General features: G+C 34.0%; 1 protein-coding gene across 10 annotated transcripts in view; it reads right to left on the bottom strand.

The window, feature by feature from the left end:
- Ecr (ecdysone receptor) overlaps window positions 1-23958 on the bottom strand; it is a 385687-nt gene that overhangs the window by 170660 nt on the left and 191069 nt on the right. For 2 of the 10 annotated variants that reach the window (XM_025298893.1, XM_011148025.3), the window contains exon 1: window positions 1944-2169. The exons of the other annotated variants lie outside the window; for them this stretch is intronic. The gene's annotated coding sequence lies outside the window, so the exon portion shown is untranslated. Of the gene's footprint in view, window positions 1-1943; window positions 2170-23958 lie in introns of those variants that run through there. 10 annotated transcript variants of the gene reach the window in all.

The raw sequence follows: 23958 nt of genomic DNA, 5'->3' as shown, positions 1-23958 counted from the left end.
TCTATTTTGCACTGAAATAATGTATCCTGAGATTAACAAAGCTTTTCGTATAAAGTTTACATCCATATGACTTATCACTGATATTTTCCTTATATATTATATTAGACTTCTAAACTGAAACATACAGGAATTTTTGTCATTTTTGTAAAATATATTATTTTATATATGATAAACTTATCAGTTTAATAAAACGAAATATTTAAATATTAGTAAGTAGTAGTCCCTAAACAAAGTTCTAAAAGTAACTGCCACTTATTTATAAAAAAATTTATCACAGATTATTTTTTTCGAAAAAGAATTGAACGAGCAAAGAAAATCTTAAAACTTTATGGGTACTTGCAATAAATATAATTTATATTTTCAAAGGTTTTTTTATCAAATTAAAGCAAATTTCAATGTATTTATTAAATTGATATATCTTTTCAAGATATCGAATTATACTATAAATACTCGATGTATATGAGTATCATCTATTGAATCAACAAAATGTATCCACTCATGTATGCTGCTTTTTACATATGTATATGCAAATTATGAGTTTCAATAACAATGTCAATTATTTTATTATTCAAAAATTTATTGTTAATAATGTTTTGATAAACAAAGATCAATGGCTAAAATATGTTGGCTCACTTAGAAAGATATGTAAGTTATCAAAGTCATTGAAGCAATGTTAAAATAAACAATAAGCCTATTCTTATTTGAATTATATTGGTATAAATTGTATATAAGTCACTAATAAGTAATTTAATCATTTTACTTATTTTCATTGACATAAATTAATGTTAATCTAGTTTGTAGAAAATATAGTTCATAGTATTCTATCATATTATTTTTTAAAGCTAAATTATAAACATTAAGAAAGAAATTTAGATTATGCTATTAATAAAGATACACAATCAAATTGCATAGATTAGGATTAAGCTAGAGTTAACATTAGGTTAGATTGAAGTAAGTTATAAGTTTAGTTAGGTTAGGTTAGGTTTCTTCAGGTTAGGTTTTACTTCATGATTCGTTCTATATATTTTATTATATCTCATCTTTATAATTTTAGAAAACATTCAAATAAAATATAAAATATCTTAAGAAAAACTTTTCATTTATCGAGATTTTACTTTCGTACGTTTGTACAAATGACATGAAGAAAAACGGTTTATGTTCTCAACGAAAACATATATTTCTTAATGTTTAAAAAAAGATTATGTTATGAACGTGAGTTTGCTCTTCCCTACTTTTTATTCTTTAATTTTATATATTTTTATTTATTTCACATATATTTCCCTATATAAAATGAAAAACTACGTTATATTGGAAATATAAAACTATAGAAATTTATATAAGGTTAAGATTTAACAAATTCGAAGAATTAATAGATTTGAGAGATCACTGGTTAGACATCAACTATTGATTAATATTTAAAGTCTATTTTATAACTATTGCATGGTTAAAGAAAGTTAAAGTTTAATAGGTTATATTCAAATTACGTATCGCGTGAAAGTATCAGTGACGATGAAATAATAATAAAAAGAGGTTATTGAGAATCGAAACAGAAACGAATGAAAGAACGGACAAACGAACGAATATTCTCGAATATCCGGATCAGAACAAAGATTCTAAATGAGGCAGCTGTGTTGCATCGTATTGCAGTGTAGTAAAGGTGTGATGTGTTAGCACACGCACGTGCACTGTTGGTAATCACGTATGGTAACACGTCCAACGTCACAGATATAGTACGATCCATTACAAGCGATGCGAATGTCGCTCATCTTTCTTGCAGCGCAAAACTTTTAGACGCGGAATGATCGATTAATAAACGACCAACATGTTGGAATATTAGACCATTGAACTTTTTTCAATTCTTGAATATTAAGATAATTATTCTTAGGTTATAAATGTCCCCGAATTAGATTGGTTTTATGGTTAACTTCTTGACTTTTAGATACCTTTGATGATGCATCTAAGAGCACGTAAGAGCAAGATGATCACATCGACGCAAATTCCGCGAGACTGAGTATATACATATATATACACACACTACACCCCACACACATACACATACACACACACACACTACTACACATACGTATCGATCACTTGAGATTCATTGACGCAATATCGAATTAGAGACCGTAACAAACACGAGCACCGAAGCTACTGCGTCGACAGTTCACCTTCAACTGAAGCCTGGTGGGTTACACGAATAACTCGAGAGAACGAGCGGAGTGGAGCGAGTGAGCGGGACAAAGAGAAAGAGAGAGGATGATGGGAGAAGGAAGGGCGGATAGGAGGGACGAGAAAGGCAACAAAAAGAGCGATAGAGAGGGGAGAAGAAGAAAGAGAGAGTGAGACAGCACGAGTGCAGAGCAAGTATAAGGGAGAACCAATAGTACCAGCAACCATAGCCTGGTTGCCGAAGCTGAGTGAACTTGTTTTTGGAACTTTCACTCTCAACGTACGTCCTATACTCTCTGCGGATTCATATTCATAATAGGTATTTCTGTGCGAATATCTGTATTTAATAAAACATAGTATTATAATTATCCTTTCATCTTTCACCTGTATCCTCTTCTTGATAAAAGTATATTTCTATTTTTAAATATTTTTATGCAGAAACTCTCAAACTCATAGTACTTAGTAATATTAATTAATATTATCTGATATACTTCATATTATTGATATTATGATTCGAATTTCATCAGTACTGGAATGTGTACTGATTACAGTAACAATTTGTTGTTCTTTCTAAATTATAATTCGTTTTAATGTAAATAGACGATAAAATGATTAGTCAATGCGAATGTTATTAATAGAATAATAGCAGATGGTTTTGAAATCTAAACAATTGATAGATCTAAATTATGTTCGAATATTTTAGTTATAATAGATTAAACATACACAAATCTCAACTTTTATTCTGTATATTCTCGAATATTATATTTTCACAAATACTGATTTTAATAATTTAGTTTTCATATTATCGCAAAAAAACATAGTGTAAAATTGTATATTTATTTATTATTTATTACAATATTTAAAATTGTTAAAAAATATTTGCACGTTTATTTTCCTCACATCTGTTATCAAGTATTCGTACACTGTTTCTTTAGTATTTTGAATAATGTATTATACTTGTTAGTTTTTGTATCTTCTCTGTCATTCTGTAGATTTTTTGACATTCAATCTAATCTAGAAGTTTAGAATTTGCAATTAATGATCAGAAACATAAGTACTTTATTTAACGTAACCTAATTTAAACTAACCTAACCTGACCGTATTTAATGAGGCTAACTAATCTGTCTGACGTCATCCACCTGTTACACACTATGTGCAAAAATTGGTGAGTGCATACAAGGTATCTTACGCACACATACACGCATGTTCATACGTATATGAGTACGCATTGCGCATGCTAGGTTAAAGTTACGAACGCGGGGGAGCATTAAAACGAGTAGAGGGGCTGAGAACCACAATCTAACTGGGGGTTCCCGGGGTGGGTCATGGTCAGAGAAAGGAGGACAACCCTCAGTGTCCTCCAATATATCCAGGGAAGTCTGGAATAGACTCTACCATTCTATAATGTCTTTTAGAAATACTATGTCAATAATCACACAGAGTATAATACATTGTAATATTAATAGTAATATTAATATATAAATAATATATAATATTTGTAATATTAATAGTGTAATCTAGTATTATGTACAATATTTTGTGCACGTACGTACGTTGTTAATTTGGTCAATCGCTCTGTGAACGTTTAACTAGAAAGTTATATAATGATATGTTGTTTATTTGTTCCTAAAGAAACATAAGGTGAAAATTATGCATTTCTTTTGTTTAACTTAAAAAGGTTTTTGTTTAAGGTAAATAATTTAAGCAGTAAATTACATAAAATATACACGATAAATTTTTTATTTCAACGTTTTTATATCTAAATAATTTCAGTTATTGCAAAATTGCAATTAAAATATATAAAAATTTTAGTTTAAGTCAAAAAAAGTCTCTTAGCACATTTGCCTTGAGTGATTCTTATTTAAAGACGAAACACTTTAAATCTTAAAGTGTCGTAGCATAAATATTAAAATTATTTTAACAACGTATAATCAATTTTATTCTAAAAAGATAATGAAAAATAAATAAAACGTTTTTATGATAGATTCTTAAATATTTTTTTATTGGAAATAAAATGTTCTATGTAACGTTTTTCGTGTGAATTTTTAATTCATGAAATGTTCCTAGGTATCGAGTATAAAATGTTTTCGACAAATGCTTGTAGAATGTTTTTAAAATATACAGCTTAGGTAGTTGTCAAATTTATTACTTAGTTTAAAATTAAATCGATTAAGTAATTAGAAAATTTCTCAATTAAAATTAAATCGTTTAGACAATTAAACAATTTCTCAATAATAAAAGGATGACTTCATGCAAATGTAAAGTTATGGAAATATTAAAAAATATAAACAATTTATTTTGTTATTATATAAATCTGTTAAATTGACGATACTGACGGAACATTAAAACGGTAAGTTGATAATGTACATCGTTTGTTATAGAGAACAATATAACATTTTCAAAGTGATAGTGTCAATTTTGGAATCAAAACTACAGCGAATTGAAAATTTAAACAAGGCGGTGGAGCATCTGATGAGAAGAGTTGAAACTCTAGATTCACGTGTAAATGATAATCCCTGTTAATCGATAATCGAATGACGGGCGTCATTACATATACATGTATACCAAATTCAAATTACCTTTTTTTATATATGTATGTAACATGTATACCAAACTCAAATTACTTTTTTCTCAAGATATATATGTGTGAAACATATAAATTTTTACAAATAAAACGTATCTAACTATAAAAAAGATATGATATAAAAAATATGAAACTTACCTTTTTCAACAAAAAGATAAAAAGAGGCGCTAAATAAAACACGCGCAACACGCATTGTAACACATTGATCAATAAGTTCTGGGACTAACCAACAAATGGCGCCTCTAATAACAAATCCATACCATTCTCAATTAGTACCAACCTTTAGAAGTTACGTGTCAAATTTTCATGACATTCCGACATTGTGTCATTGAATTACAGTGGTTTTAGTGACGCTACACCGTGTCACAAGTCGATGGTAACGATGGCCAAATTGCATGAGTTCTTCGAATTGCTTCCACATCCACCGTATTCTCCAGATTTGGCCCCCAGCGATTATTGGCTGTTCGCAGACCTCAAAAAAAAGATGCTCCAGGGAAAGAGATTTGGCTCCAATGAAGAAGTGATTGCCGAAACTAACGCTTATTTTGAAACCAAAGATCATTCTACACGGCTGGCATAGAAAAGTTAGGAAAGCGTTGGAATGAATGTATCGCTCTTAAAGGAGACTATGTTGATGAATAAAGAAGAATTTTGGCAAACAAATGTTGTTTTAGTAGTTAGTCCCGGGACTTATTGATCGATGTGTTATTATTTTTAGAAACCTCAAACTCAAATTATATTTTTTCAAGATATATATGTAACATAATGTAACATAAATTTTTACAAGTAAAACTTATAACTATAATAAAATTCGACAACATTGTTCTACTTTACAAAAGAAGTGATATATTAAAATAGTAACGTCAACTGAGAAACCTAACATATATATATGATTATAATTAATTCTTTATTCAAGATAAATGACAATGTTTGCACTTTTAGTACCGTGCATCGTATCGCACCTGAACGTATATCTTTGGGCAATTTAATTTATTATATTATACAAGTAATAAGTAACAAGTAAAACTTATACCTCTAACAATAAATTCTTCTATGGAATACTATAAATAAAACTCTACAAAATTGTTCTACAAAAAAATGATACAATAAAATAGTAGCATCAACTGAAAAACTCTATTCAACATCAACTCTGCAAATGAGAGCGATTTGCAATCTGAAGATAAATGTATCGAAAACTCCCAACGATACACATCGCGGTACTTCAAAAACAATGTCTTCATTATTTACTAGAACACTGACTTTTATGATTATTTTACTTGTTATTATAACAAATTAATTATTATAACAATGCAATAAAAAATATTTAATGCAAAAATCTTGGCGTGGCTGCACCAAAAACTATATCGAACTAAAACTTGTTTAATACATAAATTTTATTTTACTACATACATGACATACAATTTAATATATACATGACAGCATTTTTATTATAATAAAATATACTTGTAAATTCTCTCAAGATACATGGTATAATGTTTTATTTAAGTTTATATAGAGTAATTACTTGTTTATCGGTGAAATATTTCTGTAATATCAAAATGTCTAAAACTCATACAATAGTAAAATATAAACTACTTTTTTATAAATACATCTAATATAAAATACTCTTAAAATAGGTATGTCAAGATAATATTCGAATTTATGTTACGTATATAGAGTGTCCCATTTTAATGTCCCACCCCAAATAACTCTTCAGTATTGAAGTTTCAAGGAAAATGATCTGAATAAAAGTTATAGGGATTTAAGTGAGTTACCTAATGATGACCTTGACTTTGACCTTGACCTCTATTTTTAAGGTCATTTGAAGGTCAACTTGCGTTTTTTAAGTGGGAACCCTTATTTTTTATTACACTATTTCTTTTCTACTAGTTAATTTGAACAACTTTTTTTTCTAAAACATTTTTTTATTTGTCTAATATTTTTTGAGATATAAAAGGAAAACTTGATAACTTTTTCAATATTTAACTTATGATATTTCGCTAATTATTTGTCGGAAGAAAAAGTGGTGCTAGACTTTCTTATTTTATTTAGTCTCAAGAATATATTGTTACAATAGCGCCTTGACTTTTGTTAACTTACTGACTTGGAAATTTCAAAATCATCAAATTAACAAAATCTGGGCGCTATTGTAACAATATATTCTTGAGACTAAATAAAGCAAGAAAGTCTAGTACCACTTTCTCTTCCGACAAATAGTTAGCGAGATATCGTAAGTTAAATATTGAAAAAGTTATCAAGTTTTCGTCAAATATCTCAAAAAATATTAGACAAATAAAAAAATGTTTTAGACAAGAGTTGTCCATATTAACTAGTAGAAAGAAACAGTGTAACAAAAAATGAGAGTTCCCATTTAAAAATGTAAGTTGACCTTCAAATGACCTTAAAAAATAGAGGTCAAGGTTAAAGTCAAGGTCATCATAAGGTAGTTCACTTAAATCCCTACAACTTTTATTCAGATCATTTTCCTTGAAACTTCAATACTGAAGAGTTATTTGGAGTGGGACATTAAAATGAGACACCCTATATATATAACTTGAAAAAATAATAATTTGAGTTTGAGATTTCTAAAAATAATACAATGCGTGTTGCGCGTGTTTTATTTAGCGCCTTGTTTTACTTTTTTTGTTTAAAAAGGTAAGTTTTATATTTTTTATATCACATCTTTTTTGTAGTTAGATCAGTTTCATTTGTAAAAACTTATATGTTTCACACATATATGTCTTGAGAAAAAAGTAATTTGAGTTTGGTATAAATGTTACATATATATATATAAAAAATAATTTGAATTTCATGTATATGTAATGATGCCCGTTATTAGATTGTTGATTAACAGGGACGATCTGATCTGACAGCTGTGCTATTGAAAAATTAATAGTGGTCCTTAAAATTGAAAAGCGATCTCCCTGGATGATGAGACAATAAGCATCGGTATCGATTTTTCGACAGCACAGCTGATCAGATCATCCCAGGTGACCAGCAATCAAATGACATCACTATATATGTGACGTATAACAGTATTCTCACCTTATTATCTTTAGAAATTTTCTCTCTCATTCTTCCCTCTCTCACCCCTTTCCTCCACCTCTCTTCCCCTCTGTCACCCTTCTCCCCCTGTCCTTCTCTCTCCCTTCTCCTTAGATTCACATCTTAGCAGAAAGGCAGTATCTAGTCAGAAGTCGCGCTGGTAGTCTAACTCTCTCTTCTATCTCTCTCTCAAGAGAGAGACAGACTATTAGTGCGACTTCTAACTGGATGCTGCCTTTCTGCTTTCCTGCCAAGGTGTGAATCCGCCCTAATGGTTAGAATAAGAAAACACAGCGATTGAGGAATAGAGCGCTTGTATAAATAAAGCCGTTTCGAAGATGGATGGAAATGCACCAATCAGAACGTAGTATTTTCATCCAGCAAGCATTCCAGCACGAAAACATGCATCGTGTGCCGCTGGTTTAACATTCTTATACGGAAGTGTTATGTTGAATGGTTAGATCTTTCTGCTTTATTTGTGACAGTATGTCGAGATTAATAATATTTTGCAAACAAGATGTTTATCGCTATTTCAAATAACCTGAAGAATTAGATTACGCTTTTTTCTTTTGTAATGCTGCATCTGATTTTTAAAGGAAAATATACGAGGCTAAATTGTATATGTGTGTGTGTTTGTGTGTATGTGCGTATGTAATTTGAAAAATTTTATGTGCGAATTTAAAAATAAAATGATATACGTTTTAGACCTAATGTGCTTTTTATTTTCTATTTTTTACTGTTTATTTCTCATCTTTTAGCTTCTAGATACATATTATTTCAAGATGAAAGTTAACGAATTATAAGAGATATAAAACAAGATAATATGCGATAAAAATATAATAGACGCTGAAACAATGCATCGAGAAGTCAATAGACAACATATAAAGATCAAGAAACAAGAAGCAAAGAATACATTATAAATCAGACCTTAGATTTCTATATAGAGTATATCATTTTAATCGTGCACTCCGATTAACAGAAAGTTATTTTGGTGATATATAAACATCATGAAACAATACGCAAAGAATACATTGTAGATCAGATCTTAAATTTCTATATAGGGTGTACCATTGCAATTGTACACTTTGATCGTGGAAAATAATTAAATAAAAAATGTTTTAAACGAAAATTGTTTAGTTTGAAGGGAAGCATAAGACAGTGATATCATTTTGTTTACAAATGACGCCACTTTCGAGATATTCACTAATCGTCACTTTTTTTAAATGGAAACCCGAATTTTTTATTATATCATCTTTTTCTATCAATTAAATTTACCAATTAAAATTAATTGATATTAATTTTAACAACTTTTGTCTGAAACATTTTCTTATTTGCCTAATATTTTTTGAAATATTTAAGGAAAACTTCGTAATTTTTTCAATATTTAGCTTACAATATCTCAATAACTATTTGTCGGAAGAAAAAATGGTACTAAACTTTTTTACTCTATTTGGTCTCAAGAATATAGTGTTATAATAATATTCTAACTTTTGTTAACTTGATGATTTTGAAATTTCCAAAAGTTAACAAATTAATAAAAATTAGCACTTCTAACAGCATATTCTTGAGTCCAATTAGAGTAAAAAGAATCTAGTATTATTATCATTATTATCCGACATTACTAGAATGTAAAAAACATAAACATAATATGACACAATATAATATTTGTAATTTACATATTACTGAAATCTTCAAATTCGTGTTAAAATTTGTTCACAATGATGTAGCATATAACATTAAATACGACACAATTATAAACGTTACATGTTATTGAATATTGTCATAATAAAATATTAATGATTTTATGTTAATTATTTTATAATTAGTGTCAAAGTTAGTTTATAATGATATAGTGTATAATGTTAAATATGATACAATTGTAAACGTTACATATTATTGCATATTGTTGCATATTATTACATATTGTTGTAATAAATTATTAATTATTTTTACGTAATACATTTACTTTTGTATGTATGTATGTGTGCATGCGCATATGCGTCATGTACGTGCATATATGTGTGCGTGTGTATGTGCACGTCATTATACAAAAGTTATTCAGAACAACTTATTGTCCTTGCATGTTCTTGAAAAATTTTTACAACGATTTTTCCTCTTACAAAATGTTATCTGAAGCTTAGCTATTGACTTATAAAGATAAGTAGTTTACTTATTACAGGCTTGAATATAGTAGATAGACAGGGATGGCAGTCCATTAGAGGTAAATATGCACATTAGGTCAACCCCGTCAAAAGTTCATGGCCTTGATATATGTTGTTAAGGACACGTTCCTGAGTGTTATGCAAAAAGTTGCAGCCGTCGCTCATTGTTTATTAAAAAGTTATTAAAAAAAGTTATACGAATGTAACGTAATTTTTCGAAACAGTTTAATAAGGAGATAATTTTTCATCATCAGATATGTGATACATTAAAGGAGCATGTAATATATAAGGTGGGGGGTTATAAGTTTACAACCCAAAATGTGAAGGTAGATTGGGTTAAGACAAACATAAAAGTCCCATACCGTTTTGCGAGATTCGCAATAATTATCGAGTTATTAATGACAGAAATCTGAAGAATGGGAGCGCGCCGACATACGAGGGCGGTCCGATAAGTACTTAGCCTCACCGCCCGATGGCGCCACTATCGCAAGAGAAATTTACTATCGTGTAGTACATTCTCGTAGACGGCTACTGTCGAAATTTCAGCTGAATCGGACTCGTAGTTTTGTTTTGACCGCGTGTGGGAGCGGGCGTGTCCGCGGATTTTAGAAAAATGGAAAAAGAGCAATATCGGTCGGTGATTCGATTCTTGTTTTTGGAAGGGAAATCGCGCAGCGAAATCAAAGAGCGCTTGGATGCTGTGTACGGTGACTCTTCTCCTTCGATGGCGACCGTCAAAAATTGGTTTAACGAGTTTCAACGTGGTCGCACGTCGGTTTTTGATGAGCCACGCCCAGGTGCCCCGAAAACGGTTACCACGGAGGATAACATGACAAAAATCCACGATCTCGTATTGGCAGACCGCCGATTGAAGGTGCGCGAGATAGCTGAGACAGGCATCTCAAAAGACCGCGTGGGTCATATCCTGCATGAAATTTTTGGCTTGAGAAAGCTGTCGGCGCGATGGGTGCCGCGTTTGCTCACTCCGGACAACAAGCGCAACCGTGAGACCACTTCAGAGCGGTGTTTGACGCTGTTTAAGCGCAATCCGAAGGAGTTTCTGCGTCGTTTCGTGACCGTCGACGAAACATGGATCCACTGGTACACACCAGAGACCATGGAACAGTCGAAACAATGGACTTCACCCGGCGAACGTGCTCCGAAGAAGGCGAAGACTGTCCTATCGGCCGGAAAGGTGATGGCCACCGTTTTCTGGGATTCACAAGGTGTGATCTACATCGACTACTTGGAGAAGGGCAAAACGGTCACAGGGCTGTACTATGCCGAATTATTGGGCCGATTCGACGCCGAATTGCAGAAAAAACGGCTCCATTTGGCGAAGAAAAAAGTGCTCTTCCACCATGACAACGCACCGGCTCACACCTCCGCCCTCGCCATGGTCAAATTGGTCGAATTGGGCTACGAACTGCTGCCCCATCCACCGTATTCTCCAGATTTGGCCCCGTGCAACTTCTTTTTGTTTCCAAACTTGAAAAAGTCACTCGCCGGGCAGAAATTTGAGTCGAATGAGGAGGTCATCGCCGCCACGGAGGCCTACTTTGCAGACCTCGAGAAAACGTATTTTTCAGACGGGTTAAAGAAGTTGGAGCATCGCTGGGTCAAGTATATCGAGCTAAAAAGAGACTATGTTGAGAAATAAATCGCCACTTTTCCAAAATTTTCGTTTTTCTTTTGTAGGCTAAGTACTTATCGGACTACCCTCGTAGATGATTGGAGAAGCGTTGCAGCTACTCAGGCCACAACGCGGCCCACTCGACTTAGCAACTGTTGGCGGCGTGCAGCGAGACGTAGGTCCGGCGAGATAAAACAACGAATAGCAGCGCATTGTCTTTCCCCTCGCCGCGCACCGGCAACAGTTGCTGGATCAACTGGGCTGCGCTGCGGCCTAAGCAGCTGCAACGCTTCTCCAATCATCTATGCCGGCGCGCTCCCACTCCTCAGATTTCTGTCATTAATAAATCGATAATTATTGCGAATCTCGCAAAACGGTATGGGACTTTTATGTTTGTCTTAACCCAATCTACCTTCACACTTCGGGTTGTAAACTTATAACCCCCGCCTTGTATATATACGTGTTATATACGTAGTGTAATGTTTTGATTTCTTATATTCCTTTGTAAGGCATTCTTACTTACTTACTAAGTTGACTAAAATTTTAGTCAATGTGTCATAGCTCTGCTATGTGGTAAAATCATTCATATTGTAATTACAGTATACAATTTTTCAAAGATTTCTATTTTTCGTATGTCACTCATTGTTTATTAAAAAATTAGGTAAAACTCCTGTTTAGGGGATCCACTCTAAAAAGCTATAGATAAATGAAATTTTATAGATAGACCCCATTTTCTTTAGACACAATATACATTAAACAATGTTAAACAGTACATATAAGCGGGAGAGGGGTTTCACCCCTCCCCCGCACCCTCTCCCCAAACAAATCCTAACCTAACCTAACTTATTGCATCTTTATATATTTTTGGACATTGTTGAACAAGTTAAGATCTATCACCTCTCTTAAGATCTATCACCTAACCCAATTTAACTTATTATATTAGGAGCGCAAAAAAGTTCTGAGCCTTATTTTGCAAAATTCAAAATTTATTTAAAAACAAACAAAACTATATTAATCAACAAAATATTCCCCGTTTGCATCGATAACCTTTTGCCATCTTTCGGGCAGCTTGCGAATTCTCTAATGGTAGAAGCTCACTGGCTTCGAAGCGATAAAGTCATCAATGCATTTTCGTATCTCTTCAAGTGTCACAAAATGTGTATCAGCCAAGAAATGCTGCAGAGACCGGAATAGGTAGTAATCGGAAGGCGCCATGTCTGGGCTATACGCCGCGTGCGGGAGAAGTTCCCAGCCTAACGCAAAGATATGGTCCTGAGTCACTTTCGCAACATGTGGTCGGACATTGTCATGAAGCAGTATCACTTTACGACGTCCTTTACCAGTAAATGGCCTCTTTTCTTCAAACGCATCGCTCAAATTGCTCAATTGTTGCTGATAGCGATCTGCCGTTACTGTTTCACCCGGCTGTAACAATTCATAATACAATACACCTTTCCAATCCCACCATATGCAAAGCAAAACCTTCTTGGCGTGGATATTGGTCTTTGGTGTCGATGTCGAAGGTTGACCAGGGTCAACCCATGATTTTTTACGCTTCGGATTATCATAAAGTATCCACTTTTCATCACCTGTAATGATTTGGTGCAGAAAATCCTTTTTCCGGAACCTTGAAAGCAAAGTGAGTGCCGTGTCACGCCGTCGATTTTTGTTATCTTCGGACAGTGCATGCGGAACCTATCTGCCTTCCTTTTGAACTTTTCCCATTGCATGTAAACGTGTGGAAATGGCTTGTCGCGTAACGCCAAGTTGCTCTGCAAGCTCCTTTTCAGTTTGTGCAGAGTTTATATCCAACAATGCTTGCAGTTCGTCCGTTTCAATCTTTTGAGGGCGTCCAGCACGCGGTTCATCTTCAAGATTGAAATCTCCTTGGCGAAATTTTTGATACCACCTTTTACATGTAGCATAACTTACAGCGTTCTCTCCATATGCAACACAGATCATTTCAGTGGCTTCAGCAGCATTTTTCTTCAGATGAAATGCGAAGTGGATGGAAAATCGAATATGCTCTTTTGTTATTGCCATCGTGAACACTGCTGATTTTAAGGTTATGTGCATCAAACGCCAAATCGCACGATGTTTCGAAAGACCAAATGTCACTGCTTTAAAACCGCAAGAGGGCGGGAAAATTAATGCAATTTAAATTGTGGTTTCAGTAGTATGAAATCTAGGGCTCAGAACTTTTTTGCGCTCCTAATATCTGCATATAATTAGGAGTTGTGGGTTTTAAGAAAATCTTTTCATATAAAGATGCAATAAGTTAAGTTAGGTTAGGATTTATTCGGGGAGGGAATGCGAGGGAAGGGCGAAGCCCCTCTCCCGCTTATATGTACTGTTTCCTACATGTCTATATACAGAGTTTGTCAAAAGTGTGGAAACCCTTAAATAATTTTTGTAAAAATGAAAATATCAAAAAATAGTAAAACACGTATTTTGATTTTTCAAAAAAGCTACCCTATGACATGGGTACCGATCATTCCCCACCCCCTGGTACGCGGTAAAATGGGGGTTGAAAATTTTAAATTGGACTAAAGGTCGAGTGGGGGCTCATTTGAAAGGTCTTTTCATACCAAACACACCTTTGAAATTTTAAATCGCTACGACCCCCCCCAATAAAAAATGGCGGCCATTCAAATTTCGAAATTTCATGCACTTAGTGTTATCCAGGATCAACTGCGTGGAAGTGGCATGAATCTGGTCCCTTGCGCGCGCGCGCGTGTGTGTGTGTGCGTGTGCATGTGCGTGTGTATGCGTGTGCATGTGCGTGTGTATGTGTGTGCGTGCGTGTGGCTAAACAAGTGTGAATGTGTTGTATGTATAGTCGTGATAGGTTGCAAAACGGACGATTGAAAACTGTCATCTCTCTTTAATGATTCAAAACCTTTTACTCCGTGTTTTAAAATAAATTTTACTCACAAGAAGATGACGCCAATTAGAAAATCGTTTTTCGAACGAGTCATAGTGCGTTCGATAACTTGTATGTAGGTGATGAAAACCCTAGAGCCATTCGTGTCAATACGCCTTTGTTTAAGAGAATTTAAGAGAAATTAGGGTCATGAAAGAAGAAGGGCGTACTAGGTGGCGACGGGACGCCGTGCGTTCGGGACCTGCATCTCATTTTTCGTTCCGAGGAGAGAAAAATATCGAGAGCGCGGTAGTCGCTAGACCGGGAATCGAACCCGGGTCTTTTCGCTTGCCGGGCGACTGCTCTAGACCACTGAGCTATCTGACGCTCCACGCTCACGACACTCTCCTCTCCCTAGATAACGTTGAGAGATGACGTTCGGAAGTGACATCTCTAGTGCTATCCCGAGCGCACGGCGACTACAGAGAGAGGCATTGTTACTTGTACCTGGTGGTACAAGCTGGTGGTCTCTCAAAGTCAAAGGTTGCTATCCTTTAAGACCTGCTGTCCATGTATGCCGGCCTCCACCGTTGCCCCTCCTTATCCGGTGCAAATAATAGAAATAAGCCCCGGGGTCGACGCCATATTTTGGCTGCCCCCGGGCGCTTACGTTTTTTTTTTTTTTTTGCAACACCCCGAAGGGGGATCTCCACCATGAAAGAAGGAGGGCGTAACTGCGTCCCACATAAGTAGAACTTTACGACCTCTTTCGAGTAAGCGGCGTAGCTGAGGAGACTAAGGCTCTCACACATAGATTTTTGCACCGACGACGAGCGTTCGGATCCCACCGACGACTGCTTCACTTCATGGTTTTTTTTCTTTTCTTCTTTAATTTTCGACATATAGTAATACGTTATTAATAATTATTTATTTATTTTTTAATTTATTTCGTTTTTATATAAAAAAATAAGGACATTTCGGGATATTTGAACGCAATATGAAATAAAAAATATATAAATCATATGAACTGATTATATATTTTTCAAGCAACGTATAAATTTTATACATGTCAAAATCAAATATAAACTTTATAAATGTCTACATATTATAAAATGTTTCCATCGCTTCGCAGTATTGTGGATGAAAATTCATGTAAAAACATTGGAAACATAAAACTTTGTCGCACCACGAACATTTTATAAATTAATTATGTTGTTCACATACGCATTTTTTATTATAAATATTTGAAGGAAAACATAGTTGGTTAACATTTAAAAACATTTCTCTTTCGTCAGCTAATTTGGATGCATACCATGCATATTGAAGCATACAGTTAAATCTTGGATTTAAATCTTGGATTTATATTTTAAGCTAAAAATACATAATTTTCTTTCCGATATACCGTTGCAAATGAAATGGCCATTTCCGAATTTTGAATTTAAGCTTCTACTGTACGAACATATTTTGAAACATATTTTATTAAACAAAATAGTGTTAATCTGTTTCAATATACTTCTTCCAACGTAATATAAGTGCATGAATACATTTCTCGTATAAACTTGTTGAATTTACTTTTCGTATCGATTTCATTTATGAACACTTTTTTCTTAATTGGTCGAGGTTAAACAAGTGGTAATATCGGCGAAGAACTTCAATTCTATAAGTTTTTCATAGTTTGTTATGAACAATATGTGATTGAATATCATTCTAAAACAATCAAATTCTGCGTTTGACTAATGCCAGTTATTGAGTGCATAGTTTTATATATAACATCAATTTCCTTGTTGTATTTGTCAACATTTGTTTTATCTTTATTTAAAAATGAAAAACATACCACATCCTTCGCTTACAATAAAACGAGCACCAAAACCTTCCGCGAATAAAAATCAGTTTCGATATATCAGGTGTAGTAAAAAGAAATCCATTATTTTTCCAATAGATGGCTTTAGTTATCTGTATCTCGCGTATAAGTCCAATCGGGTTCCACTAGATGGCGTTAGAAAGATGAGATTTCGTACTAAAAAAACTTTTGTGACAGTTTTGTGATTAGTTGACTCAGTTTTGTTCGAGCGTGCGTCAAAGATGGACACTAGCAAAGATGGACACTAGCAAAGAGAAAATACGCTATATTTTACAGTTTTTCTTCGATAAAGGCGAAAACGCAAGCCAGGCGGTTGAAAATGTGAATAGTGTTTATGGTCCTGATACTGTAACAGCCAATCACGCGCAATTTTGGTTTCGTCGATTCCGTTCCGGTAATTTCGATGTCAAAGATGCACCACGCACTGGAAGGCCAATTGTCGAAAATATCGATAAAATCATGGACATTGTCGAGTCCGACCGTCATGTAAGCACTGTTTCGATTGCCCAAGAGCTAAAGATTGCACAAAAAACAGTTTGGAACCATTTGAATAAGGCTGGATACAAAAAGAAGCTCGATGTATGGGTGCCACACGAGTTAACGAAAAAAAACCTCATGGACCGAATTTCCATCTGTGAATCGCTGCTGAATCGCAACAAAATCGACCCATTTCTGAAGCGGTTGGTCACTGGTGGTGAAAAGTGGATCACTTATGACAACGTCAAGCGAAAACGGTCGTGGTCGAATCGCGGTGAGCCGGTGGAAACGGTGGCCAAGCCAGGATTGATGGCCAGGAAGGTTTTGCTGTGTATTTGGTGGGATTGGCAGGGAATTATCTACTATGAGCTGCTCCCCTACGGCAAAACTCTTAACTCGGAACTATACTGTCAACAATTGGACCGTCTGAAGGAAGCAATCGCCCAGAAGCGGCCAGCTTTGGCCAATAGGAGAGGAATTGTGTTCCATCAGGACAACGCCAGGCCACACACATCGATAGTGACTCGCCAGAAACTCCGGGAGCTTGGTTGGGAGGTTCTTATGCATCCACCTTATAGTCCGGACCTGGCATCAAGTGATTACCATCTGTTCCTGTCCATGGCGAACAATTTTGCTGGTGAAAAATTTGCTTCAAGAGAGGCTTGTGAAAATCGACTGTCTCAATTTTTTGCCAATAGGGACGAGGGCTTCTATGAGAGAGGCATAATTACCTTCAAAATGGCAACAAGTTATCGAACAAAACGGCGCATATTTGACCTAAATCGGATCATTCTAACTATGGTAATTAAAGCCTTCAATTTCATGCAAAAATAATGGATTTCTTTTTACTACACCTGATATATTTCAAAGCTTCACTTGTCTATATATTCACTGCGGAACTTTATCGTACAGAATTCAATTTTTTATCACATATGATAATTCTACTTAAAATTCCTTCATTATTATGTTAGATAAGCGAAAACGATCACTAATATTAAATAATGTCTCTCTCAATGAGTCCATATAGGATCTATTTGTTCAGTTACTTTACCATATAATGCTTTTAGACGTAAGGAAACCAAGTAATATATTTTGATATTCTCGATGATTTCTTGAACTGAGGTTCGAAACCTGAAGTTCAGATAGAATAAGATAGATAGTAAGTGCCATGTATTTTTCTTTCTATGACAAAAAGAGAATGGGGAAAAAGTAGGATGTGAGAAAGAATGGAGAGGCGGTTGAGTGCAGCTGAATAAAGTTACACTTAAAATTCCGTAAAAGAAAATTAATATTTTTAAATATTTTTAAATATTTTAAATAAGCTGACATCACATGTATGTCATATATTGATATCTCAGATTTGAATAATTAATTTTAATTAAATTCTGTAGATTTTTCGCTTAAAAGTATTTATTAAAATGTAATGATTACAATAATTTTTTTTAAACAAAATAATAGCCGCCAACTTCTACGATTTTACGCTATTGCTCAGGCAACAGTTGAATTCCACGACACAGTAGAATGATGGCTTCTTAGAGTGGAAAAAGTTATCGGTTCGATCACTCACTTTGTTTCAAAAGCGCTATATTTTAAAGTCGTATTGTATGGAACAAAACAAATGATAGCTCGAAAACGCAGTATCTGAAGAATAGGCAGAATGGAGAGAAACTTCCCAACCTGGACTTGATATAGTATTGACAGTAGTTTGAACAGCGTGTGGTCTAGCGTTATCATGCTGCAAAATTATCTTCGACCATTTTAACACTATAAGCAGACGTTTTTTCACAAATTCTTCCTTCAATTTGATTAATTGTTGGCGTTTGATTGTTATCATTTGACCCAATTTTAACAGCTTATGATATTGTACGATATTCTTCTCATTCGCTCTTTGTCTTTAAAGTCGAAATTACTACTTTCAAGCCGTTGAAATAATCTCTCACATGTATCTGCACTATTATTATATGTCTCTACACTATTATTATATGTCTCTTCAATAAATTGTCTTGTTTCTACGATTATTTTTTAAAATTAAAGAATAGGAAAATGCAATAGCGAAGATATTGTTTATCATTTTAAATCGAAAATATGGTTATGTTAACACTAATGATTTTTTATATTAGGAGTACAAATAAGTTTCCGCCGTTTGACAAAAGATGGCTCCACCAAAAGGTTATGTTGAAAATTGTCAGATGTAAAACGTAATATCGTAAGTTTGGACATCTGGTAACAACATAACCTTGAAGTATTAGTGACTCCGTATTAGCATCACATAATTTTTTTCGTGCGAAAATGTCAAATTTTGTGCCGAATAAGCGTCATTTACTGGAACTTTTGATTTACTTCTTTAATTTGAAGAAATCTGCAGCTGAAGCGTATCGATTGCTTGTAGAAACATATGGTGAGACTGCTTTAAGTGAGAGAAGTTGTGAGTAGTTTCAAAAGTTTAAAAACGGTGAGTTTGACGTGGAAGACAAAGAACGTAGTGGAAGGCCGAAAGTGTACGAAGACACGGAATTGGAAGCATTATTGGAGGAAGATTCGTGCCAAACGCAAGAAGAACTTGCACTTACATTAGAAGTGACTCAACAAGCAATTTCACATCGTTTAAAATCGTTGGGAATGATTAAAAAACAAGGAAATTGGGTTCCATGAACTGAAACCGAGAGACGTTGAACGCCGATTTTGCACGTGTGAAATGCTGCTTGCCAGGCATAAAAGAAAGGGTTTTTTGCATCGTATAGTCACTGGTGATGAAAAATGGATCTACTACGATAACCCAAAGAAGAGAAAATCATGGGGACCACCTGGCCATGCTTCAACATCGACAGCCAAACCGAATATTCATGGAAAAAACTCATGCTGTGTATTTGGTGAGATCAGCTTGGTGTCGTGTATTATGAGTTGCTCAAACCGAGCGAACCCATTACTGGAGCTCTCTACCGAACACAATTAATGAGATTGAGCCGAGCACTCAAGGAAAAACGCGCCCATTACTACTCCAGACACGACAAAATTATTCTCCTACATGACAACGCTCGGCCACATGTTGCAAAACCGGTCAAAACCTATTTGGAAACACTTAATTGGGAAGTCCTACCCCACCCGCCGTATTCACCAGACATTGCCCCTTCCGATTATCACTTGTTCCAGTCGATGGCACATGGCCTGTCTAAGCAGCGCTTTACATCATATGAAGATACTAAAAATTGAGTCGATTCGTGGATAGCCTCAAAAGATGAAGAGTTCTTCCGACGTGGTATCCGAATGCTGCCAGAAAGATGGGAAAAAGTAGTGGCTAGTGATGGACAACACTTTGAATAAAACGTAATGTACCGTTCTTTCACAATAAATTCCTAATTTTTGATAGAAAACGGCGGAAACTTATTTGTACTCCTAATAATTTATATCTATCTTTTATATCAGGATAGATAATTTTTAAAAAGCAAAACGTACATAACCAAAAAATATTATCTTCATAGTGAAAAAGACCGAGCATGAGGTTTGAAACTTGAAGATCAGATAGAATAAGATAGACAGTAAGTGCTGTGTATCTTTCTTTTTATGACAAAAAAGGAATGGGGAAAAAATAGAGTGTGAGAAAGAATAGAGAAGCGGTTGAGTGCAGCTGAATAAGGTTACACTTACAATTTCGTAAAAGAAAATTAATATTTTTAAATATTTTAAAACATTTTAAATAAGCTAACATCACATGTATGTCATATATTGTGTATCTGTATCTCAATGCGCATGCGCGAACAGCGAAAAAGCTACACGAACCTGCTTCCTATCCTTTTCTATCTAATCTTCAGTCTCTACAAGAGGACACGCTCAGTTTATTACTGTCTATGATTTTCTCTGTAGGGCCAGGCGATACTCAGGTATCTGGCTTACGAATTGCTATATTTCTATCTCAGACATGAATACGGGATAACAATGAGGATTGACGAAAATTCTTAATTTTATATAAAGACTATAACAAAAACGTTTTTATCACAACGGTCCGTATGTTATTTGGCGCCACTAGACTACTAGACTAAACTCATTATTCGTAGTGCGTGGAAGTGACGCATGCAGAAATCAGACTAATTAAATAGTCGCAAATAGGAAATTTGCGACTAATCAGAGTGGCGAAATGCGGAGAGACGTTCCCACATCTCACTAAATACTAACGCCACCTTAACGATTCACAAAATTTAGTTAAAGGTCTAATATTTCGATCATGACTTTCAAAATCTTATCATCAATTATTGATAACGTATGGACACGAGGAAATATCTATATTTATATTATTATATCTGAATTTTTCAAAGCCCCCAACGCTTAGTGCTACGATCAATCACTATACCATCGCTGAATATTATATTAATATTTTACGTTGCTTCGGTTATATTACTAGTATAACCAAGTTGAAATCATGAGAATTATTTCTTCTGATTAATGTATGCCATAAAATATTATGTTATATGTAATTTATATGTGTTCATATATATCTGTTAATGTATACATTTTCTTAAATATGAAATTTTTCATGACAGATTATTCTACAACTTTAAGTGACTTTTAAAGAAAATTAGTCTGTACTATGTTGATGTTATATGTCGTAAAAAATTTTATATGTAATCAATTTTTTAAATATTACATATTATATAAATTTTACTTGGTTAAAACACATATAATACAGTTTGTACATATTTAATATTAGAAAATTTCTAACTACACAGAATTTAAAAAAAACATATAGTTTAAATTAATACTTCCATAGTAGCTTGAAAATAAGAGCGAAGGATAGAAGAAGAGTGAGAATGAGTAAAAGAAATGACGAAGCTTCGATGCGTGTCGGAGGCCTCGCGGTGTTCAACGAAGCTTCACAAAACTCTATAATCATATCCGGTTAGTTCATCATCGATCGCAATAATTTTCACATGGGGATATTACGGGGTATACTAACATTTGTATCGGCAAAACGTTTCAAACTAGTTTAAGTAGAAAAATATATAAATAATTCAATTATTTAATATGTTGTAAGAGAGTGTCATGTCAAGTTATGTAACTGGCACACAACTAATGGTGTGCCACTTTTCGCCCGGCAATCAATATGTTAAAACAAACTAATAAATATGAATATGAAAACAAACTAATTTCAAATAAAAAGTCAAATAATTAAGTTTTTTGCAAATATACGACATACAGAAGTTAAACCATTTTAATTTCGGATTAAAATTAATACAGCATGACAGAAAAACTTTATTCCACAATTATACTGGAAGTTGATATGTATTTCCACAGAAAATCAATAAAATAGCGACGTATAATATTTTCGGCTATCATGAGCATATTATTATGACAAAAATATATTTTATTCATTAGAATATGATTGATAGCAGAAACTAGATCAATTTTTTATAGAACTTGACGGCAAATCGATGATAGAAAACGAGCAGATTTTGTTGATATAACCTGAGCCGATTGGCGGCCGAGAAATCGAACAAACTTTGTCGATACGTTGCTATTTAAATGAAATTAATGCACATCAACTTACAAAACAAAAACATTTTTATATTATATAGAATATCCTAGTTCTTAATTAGATCCTAGATTTTAACTGATATGATAGTTTCCTGATATAAGATAGAGATAACAATTATGACAGAATGTTAAGCCTTTAATAAGATTATAATATTTTTTAAATAGCAAATGTTTCAAATGGACAAATTAGAGATCTGAAAATAATTAAATAATTAAAATTAAATGGTATACAGGATGTCCCAAAAGTAACGGGCCACCCTAATAACTCTTCAGTATTGAAGTTTCAAGGAAAATGATCTGAATAAAAGTTATAGGGATTTAAGTGAGCTACCTTATGATGACCTTGACTTTGACCTTGACCTCTATTTTCAAGGTCATTTGAAGGTCAACTCGTGTTTTTTTTAAATAGGAACCCCTATTTTTAACCCCGGATTCTGAAGAGCGCGTTCAGGTTGTTGAGCATTCAGATTGTTGTAGGAGTCAAGGCAAACGTTGAGAGTCATTCAAAGGACAAGTAATGATTTGACCTTAAGAACACCATGCGCTAACGGGATACGTTGCCAATGTTCACTTGATTGAATAAAATATTAGGTAACCATTACCTGCGTAGTAGGCTGGATTTTCAGACCCCATGTGATCCAGTCACTGAAGGCAAGATCGTAATGATCCAAGGTCTAAGTAGCTTCCGAAATTAGAACATCGTCAAAAAAAATCGTTTTTAATGTAATTTCTGTGTATAATAATGTAATGTAAATTCATCAGAATTATTCGGACTTGTCTCATATACTGTACAGTTCAGATAGCCCCGCAAAAAATATTCAAACTTTTAGATCGTGTGATTAACTGAGCAGCCGATTCTACCACTTCTCCTATGAGCTTCTGGTGCTAGTGTTATCTAGTCCAAGTTTAATGAATTAAAAGAGAGGTTCTAACTGTCCCGTTGACTAGAATAAATCCAAAGTAGTATAAATTTCGTGTCAGGATAAAAATTGTAGTATGGATTAATGGAAAATAAAGGCTCATTCATGTTATCATTAGTAAAATATTATGAATGAAATTGACTATACTCACCCAAGATTGTTCTGATGCAACTACGTATTTCTCTACAGAGCATTTCATTATAAAAAGTTTCTCTTGAATTAAACAGCCTTTTTTGGAAATGTTCCAAATGTTTTTTTGTGTTCAGTCAATTTCTACCTCTAAACTATGACGTATGTACGACTTAGTGAGCAGGAACGATTATCACTATTAATGATGCGAGGTTAGGGTGACCTTCAACGTTCTTACTCGCAAACTCGAACAATATTTAATCAAACGTTTCGAGATAATGGTCAGCCGTTAATTTCCAGATCTACAGTTATTCGAACTGTACAGCGATATGAAACTATTGGTGGAATAAAAGATCGTCAGAGATCTGGACGGCCTAAATCAGCTACAAATGAGGAAAGTCAGATGGAGGTTGCACAAACATTTGTAGAAAACCCTCACCTTTCTATTTGCAACGTAGCTAAACAGCATGGAAACACTCGAGCGTCCGTTTATAGAATCTTGAAGTTAATCAAATTTTATCCGTATAAAGTTCACTTAGTTCAGGAACTCAATAAAGACGATCCCAATCCCGATTTAAACATTTAG

The sequence above is a fragment of the Harpegnathos saltator genome, unplaced genomic scaffold (assembly GCF_003227715.2).
Source record: "Harpegnathos saltator strain DR-91 unplaced genomic scaffold, Hsal_v8.6 scaffold244, whole genome shotgun sequence".
NCBI lineage: Eukaryota > Metazoa > Arthropoda > Insecta > Hymenoptera > Formicidae > Harpegnathos > Harpegnathos saltator.
Note: the sequence above shows the minus strand (reverse complement) of the source record. Positions and strands in the feature narration are given on the sequence as shown.